The sequence below is a fragment of the Rhinopithecus bieti genome, unplaced genomic scaffold, assembly GCF_001698545.2.
Source record: "Rhinopithecus bieti isolate Rb0 unplaced genomic scaffold, ASM169854v2 scaffold_15834, whole genome shotgun sequence".
Classification (NCBI taxonomy): Eukaryota; Metazoa; Chordata; class Mammalia; order Primates; family Cercopithecidae; genus Rhinopithecus; species Rhinopithecus bieti.
The window spans coordinates 2,023,773-2,042,966 of NW_016808980.1; the positions used below are offsets into that span (position 1 = coordinate 2,023,773).

Sequence of the window (19,194 nt, forward strand, 5' to 3'; positions counted from 1 at the left end):
GAAGAAGGGGGTCTGAGGATACCTACTTCACAGTTGTGTTGTGAGGATTAAGTGGGATAATTTCTGTAAAGTACTTGGCACATGATAAGCATGCAATCAATCTTAATAATATATAAACATTCTATCAATATTGAATGCTAGCATTATCTACCTCTCTAAACACACACACACACACACACACACACACATTAATCCACATATCTGAAAGAGTGGACTTGTTTTCTTTTCTTTTTAAAAACATTTTTAGAAACTGGTGTTTATTTTCTGTCAGCCTTATTTCCATGTTGCTTCAGAGCCTGTGCATGAACAGTGTAAGGCCATTCAGTGGTTGCTCCTACCCATTCAGTGGCCTGAGCAGGGGGAGTGGCAGACCAGTCTTCCGTGGCAGGCTGAGCCCTCCAGTCTTGGGTAGGGAACTGCCAAATAGGCACAGAGGGCACCTGCGGGCCGTCAGACCAGTCTGCAACCTCAGGCTGAGTAGCAGTGAACTCTGGAGCCAGAGCAGTGTCCATTCACCCTGAAATTCCTCCTTGTCACAGCCTTTTCAGCAGCAGCCTGCTCTTCTTTTTCAATCTCTTCAGGATCTCTGAAGAAGTAGAGATCAGGCATGACCTCCCACCGCTGTTTGCAGGCAATTGAGCCGCTGCATGGGCAGAATTTCCTGGGCCAGCATCCACATCAAGCCCACTGAGTGAGCTTCTTGTTGCGTGGGATGGCAATGTCCACATGGCACAGAGGAGAATCTGTGTGACACAGAGCAATGGTAGATACGTTGTAACCTAAGATGCCTCTGTGAGAGGCTGGTCACCAGCCCTGCAATCAGTAACCACAAGAACTCGTGGATCCGGGAAGGTTGCCTGGATCTGGTTAGTGAAGGTTCCAGGAGTGAAGTGGCCAGCAATAGGAGTGGCTCCAGTAGCAGCAGCACACTTCCGCACGGCCCTCTGGCCAGTGCTACCGGAGGATATGACACTGGCATCAGCAGGGTTTTCTATGGCCACAATGGTGCGAGCCACCAGCAGAGGCTTCTCCCAGGTCCTCTTTAGATTCATGACGTAGATGCCGCCACTTTTCCTCTTACAGATGTGCTGTTCCATTTGGAAGTCAAGGTTGGTGCCATGTAAGTGGGTTCCTGCTGCAAGGAACTTAAGGACATCCTCCTCTTTCATTTGCAGGACATCAAGGGCTCTGGACCTTGTGAAAGTTTCCCTTTGAGTTATGACAGGAATCCAGAACAACACTCTGTGGACCCCCTCTGTGGGTAGCAGGGAAAGTGAGGAGACTTGTTTTCTAAAACTCCCAAAGACGGACTCCATAAACAGCGTCACAGGGAAACCAATGTCAGCTCCAAATTAAGAAGAATCTTCTAGTTATCCAAAGGTAAAAATGGGAGGCCCGTAGCTGGAGGTATTCCAGTAGCTTGTGGGTAAACAGATAGCAGAGGTATGGGAGGTGATATTTGAGAGTCAGATGATTGGGTTGACCTAGCCAGTAGCATCCCCTTCAGTCCCCACATTGAAGCCATTGGCAAAGGGGATGAGAAGCTGGCTCAGGGTCAGGCTACCTGGGGCCTCGCAGCAGCTCTGCCCCTTTCCTAGCAGGTGGGATGCTGGGAGTCCTCTCTCCTCTCAGTCCTAGTATTCACAGGGCCAAAATAATTTCTGCTGTGCAGTTGTAAGAATTGGAAATAATGCAATCTAGCTCCTCTTTCTATTAGTGGTTTTGTTCTGAAAATAGTGGAGCTAGGACTTGAGCAAATATTCCTCCATTCACTCATCTGTACCTGCATTCATTCACTAGACAAATATCTATGGAGCTGTGTGCCCAGCTTCTGTAACAGGCAGGGCCCCTGGAAGTCTCCCAAGCTCCACAGACCTGCTGTCGAGGGTCTGCAAAATCCTAATCCCACTGTCAGGCTTTATTGTCGTGTTCTGCACTGGCACCAAAGGGCAGCGCTCAGTGATGATGAAGCTGGGCTCCTTGCCAGAAAGACAGCAGGAAGTTTTGCTGAGATGTACAGGCTTCCTTGAACACAGGGAAGGGAATAAGAAAAACCCCATGGCCAATGTCATGATGTGGGAGTTATTCCGGCCATGCTAAGATAATGTACCAGATAAAGGGCATCTCAAACTCACCAGCTCTCCCTACCTCTACCCTCCTCCCTCCCATTCCCGAGCTGTGAAGGTGGCAGGAGGAAGAGAGCTTGGAACCGCGGGGTCCCTGCTTGGGAGGGACTGTTCCTTCTGGACTTTTCTGCCTCTGAAAGTCTACTTCCATCTCAGCTCTAGCTCAGCTTCAGGTCTGTCACAGATGTCCCCAACCTTGGACCATCTTCCCCATCCAGCAAACACAGTCACACTTTGACCAGGGGCTTACCCCTGCATTATGACTATGTGCAGGTGTGAGCTTGGCCTCCGCCACACCCAGGGTCCTCTTCAAAGTGGGGTGCGTGGAAAGAAAGTAGCAGCACTGAGGACCTTATAACTTTGGTTTCACAGTCCTTCGCCTGTTTTATAATGTGTGGGATAGACTGGAAAATTGGTATCCACGGCCAGGTGTGGTGGCTCATGCCTGTAATTCTAGTACTTTGGGAGGCCGAGGCAAGTGGATCACTTGAGGTCAAGAGTTCAAGATCAGCCTGGCCAACATGATGAAACCCCATCTCTACTAAAAATACAAAAATTAGCCAGGCGTGGTGGCAGGCACCTGTAATCCCAGCTACTTGGAAGGCTGAGGCAGGAGAATCTCTTGAACCCAGGAGGCGGAGGTTGCAGTGAGCCAAGATCATGCCATTGCACTCCAGCCTGGGCTTCAGAGAGAGACTCTGTCTCAAGAAAAGAAAAAGAAAAAAAGTGGTATCCACATGCAATTTATAAATAAATACATATATAATTAATAATTCAAGTATTAATTAGGAATAAAAAGGAACAATCATTGCTTCTGAGCCGCTCCTGGTTCATCACACCAGGTTCATCACACTAGGGGCAGCTCAGGAGCTATGGTCATTTCTTCCTTTTTATTCCTAATTAATAAATAGTACTTTGTTAATTATAACACCAATATTATATTTTATAATTATATTTTATATCTTATAATATATTATTATGTGTAATTATGATGATATGGCTGGGTGCAGTGGCTCGTACCTGTAATCCCAGCACTTTGGGAAGCTGAGCTGGGCAGGTCACTTTGAGGTCAGGAGTTCAAGACCAGCTTGGCCAACATGGTGAAACCCCATCTCTACTAAAAATATAAACATTAGCTGGGTGTGGTGGTAGGTCCCTGTAATTCCAGCTACTCAGGAGACTGAGACAGGAAAATTGCTTGAACCCAGGAGGCGGAGGTTGCAGTGAGCCGAGATCATGCCACTGCACTCCAGCCTGGGTGACAGAGTGAGACTCTGTCTCCAAAAAAAAAAAAAATTATGACTATGTAATAACATAATTATTATTATATGATACCATAACAATAAATAATGCTAAATACATATTAATAATTGATACGTAGTAAAGGCCAGTGTTTAGCAGTTTTTAAAGTTAGGAATGTGTGATCAGATAATTCAGAGCCAACCATCAAAGACCAGGAGCAATGGTTAGGTTATTTACTGCTTTTCTCAGGGTTCTCTGAGCACAGCTTGCTCCTGGTTGGGGTTCTTAAGTGTCTGCGAAATGAATGAATAAAAAAAATCGGACTCCTGGTCTTTTGGGAGGCTGGAAGTGACTTGAAGGTTCATATGTGTTGTGTCAACTGAAAAAAAATCACAAATTTATAAATTTAGAAAGGAGACTATTTCTTATAAAGGATTGTAGCCTGGAAGGTGGCCATTCTGCCAGACCGGAAAACATCGCCTCTGGAAGAGGCCGTTAGCAGGCACTTTGAGGGAGGGAAAGATGAGAAAGAAATTCATGGATGGGTTGGCCAAGTAGACATATTCAACAGGTTACAGGAGGAGCTATGAATATTCATGAAAGGGGTTCTGATGTATGTATGAACAAACGTGTGTGTTATGTGTGCCTTATGTTCTCTTTGGGAAGGAGACAGTGTTTAAATGCATTCTAGTTATACCCTGTAGGTCAAAAGGTAAAGCAGGGCCTTGAAGGCACTCAGTGTGCAGCCTCTGTAAACCGGCCAGAACCTGTTTACAGCTGGTGGTCTCTTATCAGGAGGAAGTACTGAAATCAGCCTCTGTCCAGTCAAAGCTGAAGCTGTGGCTTGTGGAACGGGGACAGTTAGTCAGTATATGGCATGAGTTGAAGTTGTTTAGTGTTGCCGATCTTGAGGTCAGTGCTTGTTCAGATGCTAGAGAAACCTTAGATTCGTTAGAACATGACTACAGTAGTATCTTTAAGGATGGGGGTGTGTCACTTAACCCTTGCTTGGCTTGGCCTTAGATCCTGTTTATAATTTGGTACCTTATTGCCACAAAGAGTCCATTCTATCAGTCTTATGATCTCTATGTTCACATTAACATTGGTCAGTTATTGTGTTCAAGCCACAAAAGGGAAGGGGTTTATAACAGGGTGAGTCTGACCTCCTGTCCCGTGATGGCCTGGAACTCAGTTTTTACAGTTTCTCTGAGGTTCTCTTGGCCAAGGAGGGTCTATTCAGTTGGTTGGGGGCCTTAGGATTTTATTTTAGTTCTTAGTTGAGATGGAATAGTCCACCTTACCTCAATTCAAAAAACAAATATCAATGGTCACTGTCTGTGTGCTATGTTCCGCATTCTGAGGGTTAGGGGTTCAGAAGCCATGTGTCCCTTCCCTCTATGAGCTCATGGTGTAGGAGGGGCAGGAAGACAATCTATACACATGACTCTAACAGTTAAAAGTCACAGACAATGAAATGCACTCGAATTCTCTTTTATTTATTTTTTAAATTAATTTATTTTATTAAAAATTTTTTTTGAAACAGAGTCTCACTCTGTAGCCCAAGCTAGAGTGCAGTGATGCCATCTCGGCTCACTGCAACTTCTGCCTCCAGGGATCAAGCAATTCTCAGCCTCCTGAGTAGCTGGGATTACAGATGCCCACCACCATGCTTGGCTAATTTTTTGTATTTTAGTAGAGACGGGGTTTCGCCGTGTTGCCCAAGGTGGTCTCGAACTCCTAAGCTCAGGCAATCCACCTGTCTTGGCCTCTCAAAGGGCTGAGATGACAGGTGTGAGCCACTGCACTTGGCCTAATTCTCTTTTTATATGAAGACTCTGTCTGATCTTTAATATTTATTTCTCAACCTTGTATAGTGAAGATAAGGAACTAGCAAAGTATTTCTGAACCATCAGTCATTTGAGTGTCCCATTTATAATTTTTGCCCTATTTGCATAAGACTATATACATTCAAATGATATTTCCCTTTAAATTGACTTTTTACCTAAATAAGATTAGGTAAAAAAGAAAGTATATTATCACCATGTTTGAAAAACCAGTATCGGTTGCTCTAAAGAGAAAGTACAAGTAAAAATAAACAATAACAAGAGCTAATATCGATTTAACACTGCATACCATGTCATGTTCTAAGCTCTTAATGTGGATTAGCTCACTTCATGCTCATAACAACCTGCTGAGGTAGGTGCTGTTATTATTCCCACTTTACAGAGGGGAAGACTGAGGCACAAAGAAGCAAAGTAACTCTCTGGAGTCACAGAAGTGATAAACTGAGGAGCTGGAATTGCAGAGTCCAAGCTGGTGATGAGCACAGTGGACTCCTCTTCTGTGGCCACCACCCTACTCTACAACAGAGTCTACAAATTATGGCCATGGCCAGATCCAGCTTGCCGCCTGTTTTTGTGCTGTTCCCAAGCTAAGAAAGATGTTTCCACTTTTAAATGGTTGGGAAAAAAAAAAATCAAAGGAAGAATAATATTTCATGATATGTGAAGAATATTTCAACTTTCAGTACCCATAAGTAAAGGTGTATTGCAACACAACCGCACTCATACTATATGACATTTTGTCTATAAACTTTAGGACTTTTTGTCTATAAACTTTAGGACTTTTTGTCAATGGTTGCCTTTGCCTTTGATTGTGACAGAGACCATGAGGCATGCAGAGTCTGAAATCATCTCTCTCTGGCCCTTTGTGGGAAGTATTTGCTGACTCCTGATCTATAAGGAAAATTCTAGCTGGGCAGCGTGGCCACTGACCTATGGCCTATTGTTTCAAAATGAAGTGTTAAAGAACTAGTAACATCAAACAGAGACTCCTTCATCGATGTAATGGGAAAGATGAATTGAAAAGGGAATATCTTTCTTGATAGGTGGATTTAAAGATTTTGTTACTCATTGCTGGGCTCTTGTACTCTTAGAAACATCTCATGGTGGGCTGGGTGTGGTGGCTCATGCCTATAATCCCAGAACTTTAGGAGGCTGAGGCTGGAGGATCACTTGAGCCCAGGAGCTCAAGACCAGCCTGGGCAATAGAGCAAGAACTTGTCTCTACTAAAAATTGAAAAGTTAGCTGAGCATGGTGGTGTGTGTCTATAATCTCAGCTACGCGGGAGGCTGAGGCAGGATGATCACTTGAGGGCAGGTCAAGGCTGCAGTGAGCTATGACTGCACCACCACCACTTCACTCCAGCCTCGGTAACAGAGTAAAAGCTTGTTTTTTTTGTTTTTGTTTTTTTTTTTTTGAGACACAGTCTTGCTCTGTTGTCAGACTGGAGTGCAGTGGTGCCATCTCGGCTCACTGCAGCAACCTCTGACTCCCTGGTTCTAGCAATTCTCCTGCCTCAGCCTCCCAACTAGCTGGGATTATAGGCACGTGCCACCACACCCAGCTAATTTTTGTATTTTTGGTAGAGACAGGGTTTCACCTGTTGGCTAGGTTGGTCTCAATCTCCTGACCTTGTGATCCGACCACCTCGGCCTCTCAAAGTGCTGGGATTACAGGCGTGAGCCACTGCGCCTGACCCTGTTTTATAAAAAACAAAACAAAACAAAACAAAACAAAACAAAATCTTATGGTTCTTGTTTTACGGAACCTTAGTTGCCCTAGGTAATGTCAAAAACTGTTCCAGCTCAAACTGTCTATATTCCTGAGAGCTGGGTCACTATTTCTCCCAGCACAGTAAGATCCTGTAAGTGAAGTACTTCAAGGGCCTGGCTAAAACCCTCTCCATCCTGCCTAGTGCTAAAGGGTTTATTTTCTTTCCTGGCTTCATTTAAACTGTGAGTTTCAGACTTTACTCTTCAATGTGTCCAGGAAATAACGCCGTGGGTGCAACAAGTTGAATCTGCCCAGCTGTGGCATGTATTGAAATTCATCTTCATTACTGAAAATCTAATTTTGCTCAAAATCTTCGCTGGAAATATTGAACTGGAGCAGAGAATTAAATTAGCTCAAGTTCAAATGTGGTTTGCTGTCATTCGAGCAAAATGGGTCTCTCTCCTGAATTTCTACAACTTCCTGTCCATTATTTTGGTAGACTTTCCTGAGGAAAGTGGTAATTTGCTGAAATCAAAACATAATAAAAATGGCCCCCATTTTCTGGGATCTTAAGCAGGTGGAACTGACTATTCAAATCCTAGAGCAAAGATGAGACACAGACTTCCGTTCTCTGAGCTCTCTGAGCTGGCCACTGTGTTGGACAGGGGCACTGTCAGGAGTTATACTGGTTTCTTACAACAGTTTTTTCCCCCCCTTACTGTTTTTCTTTCCTCCTCCTCCTTTCTTTTTCTTCTTTCTTCTGCTTCTGCTTCAAGAAAGCGTCTGTCTCTGTCACCCAGGCTAGCTGGAGTACAGTGGCATGATCACAGCTCACTGTAGCTGTGATCCTCCTGCTTCAGCCTCCCAAGTAGCTGGGACTACAGGCACACGTCACCATGCCCAGCTAATTATTAACTTTTTGTGGAGACAGGGTCTTACCACATTGCCCAGGTTTGTCCTGGACTCCTGGGCTCAAGCAATCCTCCTGCCTTGGCCTCCCGAAGCTCTGGGATTTTGAATGTGAGTCACTGCACCTGGCCTCCTCCTTATCTTTTAAACAAGCACAAATTGAACTTAACATCTGTGCTGTCTGTTTCTCCTCACATGTCCCCCAAGGCCCTGAAAAGTTGGCCTGCCCATCTCTCTAGCCACAGAAAAATTTAGCAACTTGCTTAAGGTCACTCAGTAGGACATGTGAGAAGCTGGAATTTGAATACAGGTCTAGCTGACTCCTGAGCCTGGGCTCTCTGGACGTTGGAGTCCCTGCATCACTAATGTGAGCATGGACAGGGCAGGGCTTGCATGCCCACAGGTGTTAGTAAGTGACCTTATCCTTGCAAAGGTGACCAGGGGACAGGATGAGGCACTGATGGCATCTGCTGCAGGGGCCATGTTTCCCCTCCTTCTAACCTTCCAGGAGCTCCCTATCACCTTCTGGGCAAAGTCTCAACTTCTGAGCGTGGCCAACAATGTCTGTCCTTCAGAAAGGCTTCCTCTCTACTGTCTCTGCAGGGGTTTGTACTTTTTTTTGTTGTTGTTTTTTGAGATGGAGTCTCACTCTGTTACCCAGGCTGGAGTGCAGTGGCGTGATCTCAGTTCACTGCAACCTCTGCCTCCTGGGTTCAAGCAATTCTCCTGCCTCAGCCTCCTGAGCAGCTGGGATTACAGGCCCATGCCACCACACCCAGCTAATTTTCATATTGTTAGTAGAGACGGGGGTTTCACCATGTTGGCCAGGCTGGTCTCAAATTCCTGACTTCAGGTGATCTGCCTGCCTCGGTTTCCCAAAGTGCTGGGATTACAGGCATAAGCCATGTTTTCTTAAAGGACCTGAAAGAAATTTTCACCTTAGCAGGCCACCTACAGTCTCTGTTGCAACTTACACAACAATTCAGCTCTGCCCTTGCAGCAAGAAAGCAGCCCGAGGCAATATGTAAATGGAATGAATATGGGAGTGCTCCAAAAAATGTATTTACAAAAAAACAAGCATTGGTCGGATTTGGCTCAGAGCCTAGAGTTTGCTGATTCTTTTGTGGTAGATGGGAATTGGACAGGTCAGTAGGAATGGGAGTATTATGAGGATGTTGCTAACAATTATTATAAATAATTATCAACAAACAAAATAGCTTAAACATGCCCTGGGGAATAAGGAGAGCCCACCTGATCTCTAATTACACAACACACGCAGACGAAATCCAAAGTCCTTTCCTGAGTATTGTGTTTTCTCTCTGAAAACCTCAAAGCAGCATTTGTACTAGATGAAATTTAATTTGAACCACAAAGAGATCTACCTTATACAACTAACTGCCTGGTTTAGCCCACGGTTAATTGAAGTCATTGGAGAATCATTTGAAAGTGGATTTTGTTCTCCTCCAATCTGGGGGCCAGACCCTGTTCTTGTCATTGTAATCAAGTCCTGTGGTTCTCTTGCTTCGGAGAGCATCTGTCAGTAGCTGAGTGGATATTTAATTCCATTTGTCATTTGGGGTAATTTTCCTGAGAGCTGAGATCAGCCATTCTATCACCAAGGGTGATTGTCTTTAATTAAAGGTGTCAGTAAAAATAGTTTAGCCTGCCATCCAGAAAACCTCTTTGCTTTTCTTTATTGAAAGAATCCCAAATATGAATAGAAATTTTTGGTTTTTTCCTTGCCTTTAGTACCTGCTTCAAAATAATACTCTGCTTTCTAGAACAGATTTTGGAATGGGATAGATCCAGGTTTAAATTCAAATTTAGTTATTTGCCTATTATTTGGGTGACTTGAGGGCAATCCATTGTAGCCTCTCAAAGTTGTAGGTTCTTTACCTACAAAATAGGAATGTTGGTGCCTAACTCCTTCTCACTTACTCCATCTCCCCAGCTCCATAATAAAGATAATCACAAACATTTATAGAATACGCCTATGGAGCAGGCACCTTGGAGAAAATGTTACAGTTATCATTTTGTTCAATTACCACACAACACTGAGGATGAGATTATCTCCATTTTAAAGATGGGGAAACTGAGGCACAGAAAGGCAAAGGACCCCGTTAAAGTCACACAGTGAGTGAGTGTCAAAGCCAGGACCTGCAGAGGCTATGATGGGGGAGAGCACTTGGGGGAGATGGGAAGGAACTGTCCCAGGGACAGGTCTCACACCCTCACTAGCGCTCACTCCATTACTTGCAGAATACATTGGGAGAAACACGCCACTTCTCTTGACCCATTTTTCTTCCACACGATGAGCTTTTGGCTCCTCAGCCAATCGATATTTCTCTGTTTTGTTCACTCCCATGTGGCTGACATGGTGAGACTGGCCCTGGGGGTGCCTCATGCTTGGGAGGTGCCTCCTAAACCTTGGAAGTCCCTACAGGGTCGGGGGAGGGCTCAGACAGAAGGAAACTAGGGCATGGGCTGCTCTAGACTTTATGGGAAAAGCAAAGGTGTTCTTGAGTGTCCCATGGTATATCAGTTAAGATACGTTTAGCTGCAAGTTACAATGTAATGAACTAACAGTGACCTAAGCAATCAGTAAAGGAGTTTGGAGGTGGGTTACTCCAGGGTTGGCTTGGTGGCTTCACTGTGTCACCAAGGACCAAGGCTCTTTCTGCCCCTCAGGCCCACCCTGCTGAATCTGTTGACTTTTCATCCTTAGGTTTGTGCCTGGGTCACAAAACGGCTGCCACAGCTCCGAGCATCCCATCCTTACACAACCTCATTCAAGGCAGAATATAGGAGAAGGTCTCATCCCTATTGCTACTTTTATCAGGAAGTGAAAACCTTCCAAGGAACAAAAACCTCACCACATCTCCTCTTAACGTCTCATTGTGCAGAACTAGGCCATACATCCTAAACCAACCAAACTAAGCTAAGGGGAGTAAAATTACCATGCTGCGGACCATCTACTGTCATTCTTTTGGGTTGGGTAGGGGAGGAGCTCACCTTCCCTGTACAAAATCGAGGCCCTGTAATCTTAAGCAAGAAGAGGAGGGACTACATGTTGGATGGGTAGGAACCACCTCTGCCACCAAGAGGGCCATGGTGATAAGTGGATTAGAAGCAGATCAGTCAATTTCCTCCTCTTGCATGGACCTAAAATAAGATGCCCTGACTCCCTGGATTAGAGAGACCCCACCCAGGGAAAGAGACTGAAGTCCCAACTCATAGCTGAGTCCTCTAGGCTGCATATACTTCAGCTGACTGTGCCTCAGTTTCTCACCTGTAAAACTGGGATGATATAGTACCTGCCTCATAGAGTTGCTGCAAGGATTAAGCAAGCTAACTCACTTACAATGCGTAGAGCTGTGCTTAGCAGAAGATGCAAATAGTATGAATATTGTCCACTATGTTTATTGGGGCCAGGTTGCTACCCAAGATAACTGACCATCTCAGTTCATCTGGGACTGAGAAGGCTCCCAGGACATAAGACTTTCAGTGTTAAGGCCAGAACCACCTGAGGCCAACCAGGATGAGTTGGTTACTCCATGGGAAACACACAGGAGCGAAGTGGGGGTAGGGATTGAGGCAAACTGGGGAGCCTGTGCCCCGGTCATTTGGTTCCATCTGGTTGGTGCCATATTGTTGGCCCAGTATGTTCAGATCTGATTTTTCCAGGAGAAGCCTGACAGCTGGATTTTTATGGATTTTAAATCTCTGAAGTTTTACATATTTTTAATGTTATAAAACAAAACAATAAAACACCGTGTGGTCCAAACAAAACACCTTTGCTGGCCAATGTGGGCCCTCGGGCTGCCATTTTACAACTTTTTCCTCGTTCTTCTCAGCCCCTCCCACTTACATAATGGATGGGATGTTTCTTGGTTTGGATACATACATATTTCCTGTCTTCGCAGAGCGGCTCCCTCACTCAATCTTATTTGTTTCTACAGGAAGTAAGGAACGGAAATTAAAGGAGAAAATGGTTCCACAGGTTTGGTGGCTACAAAAAGATTTCCTCGATAAACACTGCCCCCAATCACTCAATTGTGAAAGCTGCATGATGTGAAATTAAACTTGGGCAGAGGTGCGGTGGGTGATTATGTCTCGGTGGCTTGGGGAAATGAAAGCCATTCATCTCAGGCAAATGTGACAGGCAGGAACATTGGCCTTCCGTCACCTCTAGGCTGCCTTCCCATGGCGGTGGTCTATGCAGGCCTTACGTTTGTGCAGCAAATTTGTAATGAACCAATCAGTGGCCTTCATGTCAGGCAACCTAGGAAGGTTTTGGAAGTGGGACTATTTGCCTCACTGTTGATGAGTATTAGGTATCCCTCTAGGAAGGTTCAAGAACCCATACAAGCCAGGCGTGGTGTAATCATGCCTGTAATCCCAGCACTTTGGGAGGTTGAGGTGGGCAGATCACTTGAGGTTAGGAGTTCAAGACCAGCCTGGACAATATAGCAAGACACCATCTCTACTAAAAATACAAAAATTAGCTGGGTATGGTGGTGGACGCCTGTAGTCCCAGCTACGTGGGAGGCTGAGGAAGGAGAATCTCTTGAACCGGGGAGGTGGAGGTTGCAGTAGAGCCGAGATTGCACCACTGCACTCACTGCCTGGCAGCAGAGTGAGACTGTCTCAGAACACACACACACACAGAGGAAAAAGAAAACGGAGCCCATAGAAAACGTCTTGTGAATGCTTAAACGCACTTGGCTCCTTTTACAAACTTCTTTCCACTTCTCTTGAGTACCATGTGAAAGTTCTCACTGCCCCCACCTGCTTCTCACCTTCTCCTTCAGACTCTCACATGCGTCTCTTTCAGTCTCACGAGGTGCTAGAAAAAATGTTGGATTCCTTAAAGGAGTGTTTATACTGGAAACGAGCATCACTAGGAAATGGCTGGTCCTGACCCCAAGGAACTTATCTCTGGTGGAGGTTGGGCAGGCTGGTACCTGTCTGCTCCCGACTGACCCTCATTCCTTCCTGGTTGGGTGGTAGGAACTAAATGGCCAGGCGCCTTGGTGTGGGTTTCTGGCTTCCTAGGTTCCCTGGGGTCACATCTTTTGTTCTCATCATCATCCGTCTGTTCCCAGTGAAGGAGAACTGCTTCAGGACACTGTTCCTCAAATTTCACTTCTTTACACACAACCTTCATGGGTTTTGCTCCAGTTATGTACAATTAAAGCGACCATTAACTTAATATTTTTGTTGACATGAACTCTCAAGTTTACTTAAACTTATGTCACTAAGGTAAATGGAAAGCCAATATCATGCTCTATAAATAGACTTTACAAGTAAACAGAAATACAGTGAAAATCATGTTATTGTCTACTAGCTAATACTTTTGCCTAAGAAGGCTCTTAACCTGAGACCTGCCCATCTTTTGTTAAGAAGGATGATGGACGTGTGTTGGAGAAGGGTTAAGGACCTCCTAGCACCATCCTGAGTCTTTCTCCTTGATTTAGTTGAATGGACTGAACGAGGATAGAAAAAGAGTTACTTACTCTGGGATTCAATGCTGTTTCAAGTGGTGGCCCCTCTACCATGCAAAGTCACCTGGGGTCCCATGCTTTGGGAAACACCATTCCAGCAGATACTGTATCTTCAGATCACGCTTGTTCTGGCCTGGAGATCCTCTATAAGGGGTCCCCAAATTGGGTCCTCCTTGAATTAGGAATTTCAGGTCTTGGGCAATTATTAGTGCTGGAGCCATTGTTGCTTAGGGTATATTTTCCCAGTAGATGTTGGCCTTAGATTTAAATTAAAACTCCAGGATGGGGTCCAGAAATGAGCTCATATCAGTCTTCTCCCGGGGGGGATCTTATGATTGTTAAAGTCTGTGGGACCTCTCATCCCCACCTTAGCTTCTTGTCAGCTCCATGGGGACTTTGAAGGAAGAGGATGGTCTTCCCAACCCCCACAGCATCCTCCACAGACACAGCAAGGAATTCTGCAGGGTATGCATTCACTGAACACGTATTAAGTGTGTGCCAAGTGACAGACACTGTGACAGCTATGGTGGGGCTGAGGGCAGGGGTCCTAGAAAGAGGAGGAGAGTATGGATGCAAAGCTCAACCCTGACTTTGAGGCGATTGTTTTTTAAGGCTGTTTTTAACACTTGAAGGTACACGTCTACCTCCAAAACCTTTTCATAAACAAATGAGAAGGTTTTGCTTTCAGCAATGGCAGATAACTTGTTTTAGACAAATCTTCCTTCTGAGAACAACTAGAAAACCTGGGCGTAAAAAAGAAGATCTGATTTAAGGCTTTGGAAAACTACCAAAGGCAACCAGGATTCAAGGGGTCAAGACCCCAGAAGGAAAATAAACCCTTAACGCTGAGTCTGATATTTCAAACCACTTTTCCCCCTAAGGCATTCATTGATTTGAAGGCAGATTTATGGAGCTGGGGCAACAAATACGGGCATTCAGAGCCAGCCACAGAAGGAGGGCCCTGGTAAACACCCTAGGATTGATTGAGGACCCCGGAGAGCTGCCGCTTAGAAGTAAGGGAGAACTAGGAACAGACCATCCTTCAGAAGGACTGAAGCTCGGCTCTGAGCCATTAAAATCCGTGATTGAATCAGGTTCATCTTTTCCTAACCCAGTTGCCTGTTAGAAGCAAAATACATCCTCTTTGGAAAGAGACTGGAAGTTTTTTCCGTCCCTCCTCATATCTTACTGCTCTGTATTTTATTCCAGCCACTGTTGCCACAACTAACTTTGTGCAGGTGTAACTCAGCATCACCTGCCTCAGCCTTTGCTATCTCTAACTCCCCATGTCAGGGCTACTCTGATGCCTCTGGCCATGGGAATCTACCTTTCGATCATGTACATGCATCCTGGAAGTGAAACAGAATTAACCACCCATAAGCAACCCTTGACCAATGGGGAATGCGAGTTGGGGAATAAATGCTTCTTCATTCTTTAGGCAGGACATTTTGAGATGCAATTAGATTTTTGTTGTTGTTGTTTAGGAGGTCTTAGTTTGGACGAATCCCCAGTTACCCCCAGTAATGACCAATTCAAGTGTGTACCCATGAATTGGCTTTCTCTCTTTCCCTGTCATATTCTTCTCAGAATCCCACTCCTGTGTGCTTGGATTACTAACAAAATTAACTACCTGCACACAAATCAAGGTCTCAGGTTCTCCTTTCTGGGGGAATCCAGGCTAAGACAAATACAATGTAGGGGGTTAAAATATTCTACACTTTAAATCTATAAGGTCTAGCATACAATTACAAAAGTCCTGGGAAGACAAAAAGGCAAGATTAGAACAAAAACCAAGAAAAAATACAGTCAATAGAAATAGGACTATAGGGAATTCAGATATTGGCATTGTCTGACAGGGACTTTAAAATAATAATTATTGAAACGTTCAAAGCACTAGGTGACAAGATGAGGAATTTTGGTAGAGAATAACAAACTGTAGAAGAGAATCAAATAAAATTTCTACAACTGGGAAATGCTTGAAAATGAGAGCTCAGTGGATGTGTTTTTGATAGTAGATTAGATGCAGCTGAAAATTAGTAACCTGAAAATAAATCAGGAGAACATATGTAAATGAAGCAAAGAGAGACAAAAGGTGGAAAATGAAAGAACATGAGACACACAATATAAGGTGCAACAGTCTAAAACATGGAATTGGAATCACAGAGAGGACAGAGTGAATATGGAAGAATACAATTAAAGACATTCGCTGAGAATTAGTCAAAAATGATAAAAGACATTCATCCATATATTAAAGGATCTTTAAGAACCCTATGCAGCAAATACAAAGAAAATCATCCCTAGTCACATCATAGTCAAACTGCTTAAAGGTAAAGACAAAGAGAAAAACTTATAAAGCATCCAGAAATTAGATATGTTACTTTCAAAGAGACAAAGATAATAGCTAAAAATAATGGAAGCCAAAAGGCAATAAAATGATAGCTTCAAAGTGCAGGAAAAAAAACTGTCAACTTAGATTCTCTACCCAGAATACTACTTTTAAAAATGAAGGAGAAATGGAGACATTCTTTGACAAAAGCCAAGATAATTTTTCACCAGAATATTAACACTAAAGAAAATAATAAATAGTATTTTCCAGGTAGAAAAGTGATCCTCAATGGCAATTTAGGAATTCAGGATGAAATAAAGAACAATGCAGAGGGTAAATAAATGGATAGATCTAAATGAACACTGATTTCATAAATTAATATGTTTATCTTTTTATATGATAGATTTATAATGATAATACGTTTATTATAATATGTTTATAATTATTACATTAAGATAATATACAGTTGACTCTTAAACAACACTGGGGTTAGTGGTGGTGACCTGCTGCACAGTTAAAAATCCATGTATAACTTTTATTGATTAATTTTAACAAAATGTTTTAAATTTAAGAGATAGATTTTTGCCATGTTGCCCAGGCTGGTCTCAAACTCGTGGGCTCAAGCAATCCACCCACCTCAGCCTCCAAAAGTGCTGGGATTACAGGTATGAGCTGCCACACCTGGCCAAAAAATCCATGTATAACTTTTGACTCCTCAAAAGCTTAACTACTAATAGCCTATTGCTGATCAGAAGCTTTACTGAAAACATAAACAGTTGGTTAACACATATTTTACAAGTTACATGGATTATATGCCATATTCTTATAATAAAGTAAGCTAGGGAAAAGAAAATGTTATTAAGAAAATCGTAAGGAAGAGAAAATATATTTACTATTTGTTAAGTGGTGTGTGGATCATCATAAAGGTCTTCATCCTTGCTGTCTTCACACTGAGTAGGCTGAGGAGCAAGAGGAAGAGGAGGGATTGGTCTTGCTGTCTCAGCGGTGGCAGAAGTGAAAGAAAATCTATGTATAAGTAGACCTATGCAGTTCAAACCCACGTTGTTCAAGGGTCAACTGTACATAGAATTGAAACACATGACAATAAAAACATTTAAAATTAGGAGGTAGTAAATGGAGTTAAAGTGTTCCAAGGACCTTTTGTTTTCTGGCAAATGGTAAAGCACACACACATGCACATATATATGAATGTGTATGTGTGTGTATATATATATATATAAATATGTGTGTGTGTAGATGCAACTTAGGGATTCAGAATGAAATAAATGTGTGTATATATGTGTGTATGTGTGTGTATATGTGTGTGTGTGTGTGTGTATGTATATACTATTTTTTGAGATAGGGTCTTGCTCTGTTGCCCAGGCTGGAGTGCAGTGGCACAAATATGGCTCACTGCAGCCTCGACTTCTTGGGCTCAAGAAGTGATTCTTCCAACTCAGCTTCCTAAGTAGCTGGGACCACAGATGCATGCCAACACATCCAGCAAATTTTAAAATTTTTTTGTAGAGATGGAATCTCACATGTTGCCCAGGCTAGGTTTATTTTTTCTGATACATCACGGATATATGTTGCAATCTCTAGGTAAATCCATAAGACAGTAAAAGAATGTATAAATAATAAGATAATTGAGAGTGTTATGTAATAATACATATTGAATATTTTCCAAAAGAAAATAAGATGGGAAAAGGAGGACTATAGTAGATGATACAAAAGAAAGGTAACAAGATGATAATATATTTAAAATCAAATGAATTACATATCTTAATTAAGAGGTGAAGATTATTAGACTGGATAGAAAAACAAATCCAACAATATGCTGCTTACAAGGACTATCATAAACAGGAGGATAGATTGAAAACAAATGGATAGAAAAGGATAGATTAAAAGAAAGCTAAAATAGCTTCATGAATATCAGACAAAGTATACTTTCAGGCAAAAATATTACTAGAGATAAAGAGTGATATTTCTTATTTTATTTTTTTTTGAGACAGAGTTTTGTTCTTATTGCCCAGGCTGGAATGCAATGGTATGATCTCGGCTCACAGAGACCTCCACCTCCCAGGTTCAAGTGATTGTCCTGCCTCAGCCTCCCAAATAGCTGGATTACAGGTATGTGCCACCACACCCAGCTAATTTTTTGTATTTTTAGTAGAAACAGGGTTTCTCCATGTTGGCCAGGCTGGTCTCGAACTCCTGACCTCAGATGATCTGCCCACCTCAGCCTCCCAAACGGCTGGGATTACAGGCATGAGCCACTGTGCCCAGCAAAAGCGATATTTCATAATGATAAAAAGTATAATTCATAAGGAAGATTTGGCAATTTAAAATTCATTTGTATCAAATAATGTAATCTCAAAGTCAACAAAACTGAAAAGAAAATAGATAAGCCCACAATCACATTAAGGGATTTTAATATGATCCGATGAAATGAAAAGGTAAGGATTTACAATACTTGATCAACATGATTAATAAGTTGGCCTAGTTGCTATACATACAACATTGCACCCAACAACTACAGAATACACATTATTTTGAAGAGCTGATGGAACATTTAACAAAGCAGACCATATGTTGGGCCATAAGGCAAGTCTCAACAAATTTCAAAGAACTGAAATCACACAGAATATGTTCTCTGGCTATAGTATATTTAAGCTAGAAATTAATCCAAAGATAACTAGAAGATTTCCCATATGTTTGGAAAATAAACCATACACTTTTAAATAACTGATGAGTCAAAGAAGAAATTACAATGGAAATTAGAAAATATTTTCAACCAAATGATAATGAAAAGATTACATATAAAAACTTGTTGGAATTTTTACTCTGGTCCAGATGAAGTGCAGGGACTGGATTTACCCTTCTGCTTTAAACTACTAAAAAATAGAAAACATAGAAAACAAATGAAACAACATACATGATCACATATAATGGTGATTATATGATTAATTAAATTTCTATGACAGAAACGAGTGCACAAAAATGAGAACTCAGTGGATGGGTTTGATAGCTGCTTAGATGCAGCTGAAGAGAAAATTATTGCCCTGGATACAGGGGCATAAGGTTATTTTTGGGAAGTGACAGAGCTCTTCTCTATCTTCATCATGGTGGTAGTTACACAACTATATACATCTGTCAAAACTTGGAGCTGAACACTAAAAAGTGTGATTATCATTTTATGTAGATTATACCTTCATAAAAAATGGGAAAAAGACTGGGCACGGTGACTCATGCCTGTAATCCCAGCACTCTGGGAGGCTGAGATGGGCAGATCACCTGAGGTCGGGAGTTCAAGACCAGCCTGATCAATATGGAGAATCCCTGATCCCCTAAACACTAAAAAAGAAAAAAAAAATACAAAATTAGCCGGGCATGGTGGTGCATGCCTGTAATCCCAGCTATTCCCGAGGCTGAGGCAGGAGAATTGCTTGAACCGGGGAGGCAGAGGTTGCGGCAAGCCGAGGTCACGCCATTGCATTCCAGCCTGGGCAACAAGAGCGAAACTCCATCTCAA

At 42.8% G+C, this 19,194-nt stretch overlaps 1 pseudogene; it reads right to left on the reverse strand.

Annotated features, from left to right (window-relative positions):
• Positions 1-257: 257 nt before the first annotated feature.
• LOC108539436 (40S ribosomal protein SA-like) lies at positions 258-8,315 on the reverse strand (annotated as a pseudogene).
• Positions 8,316-19,194: the final 10,879 nt, after the last annotated feature.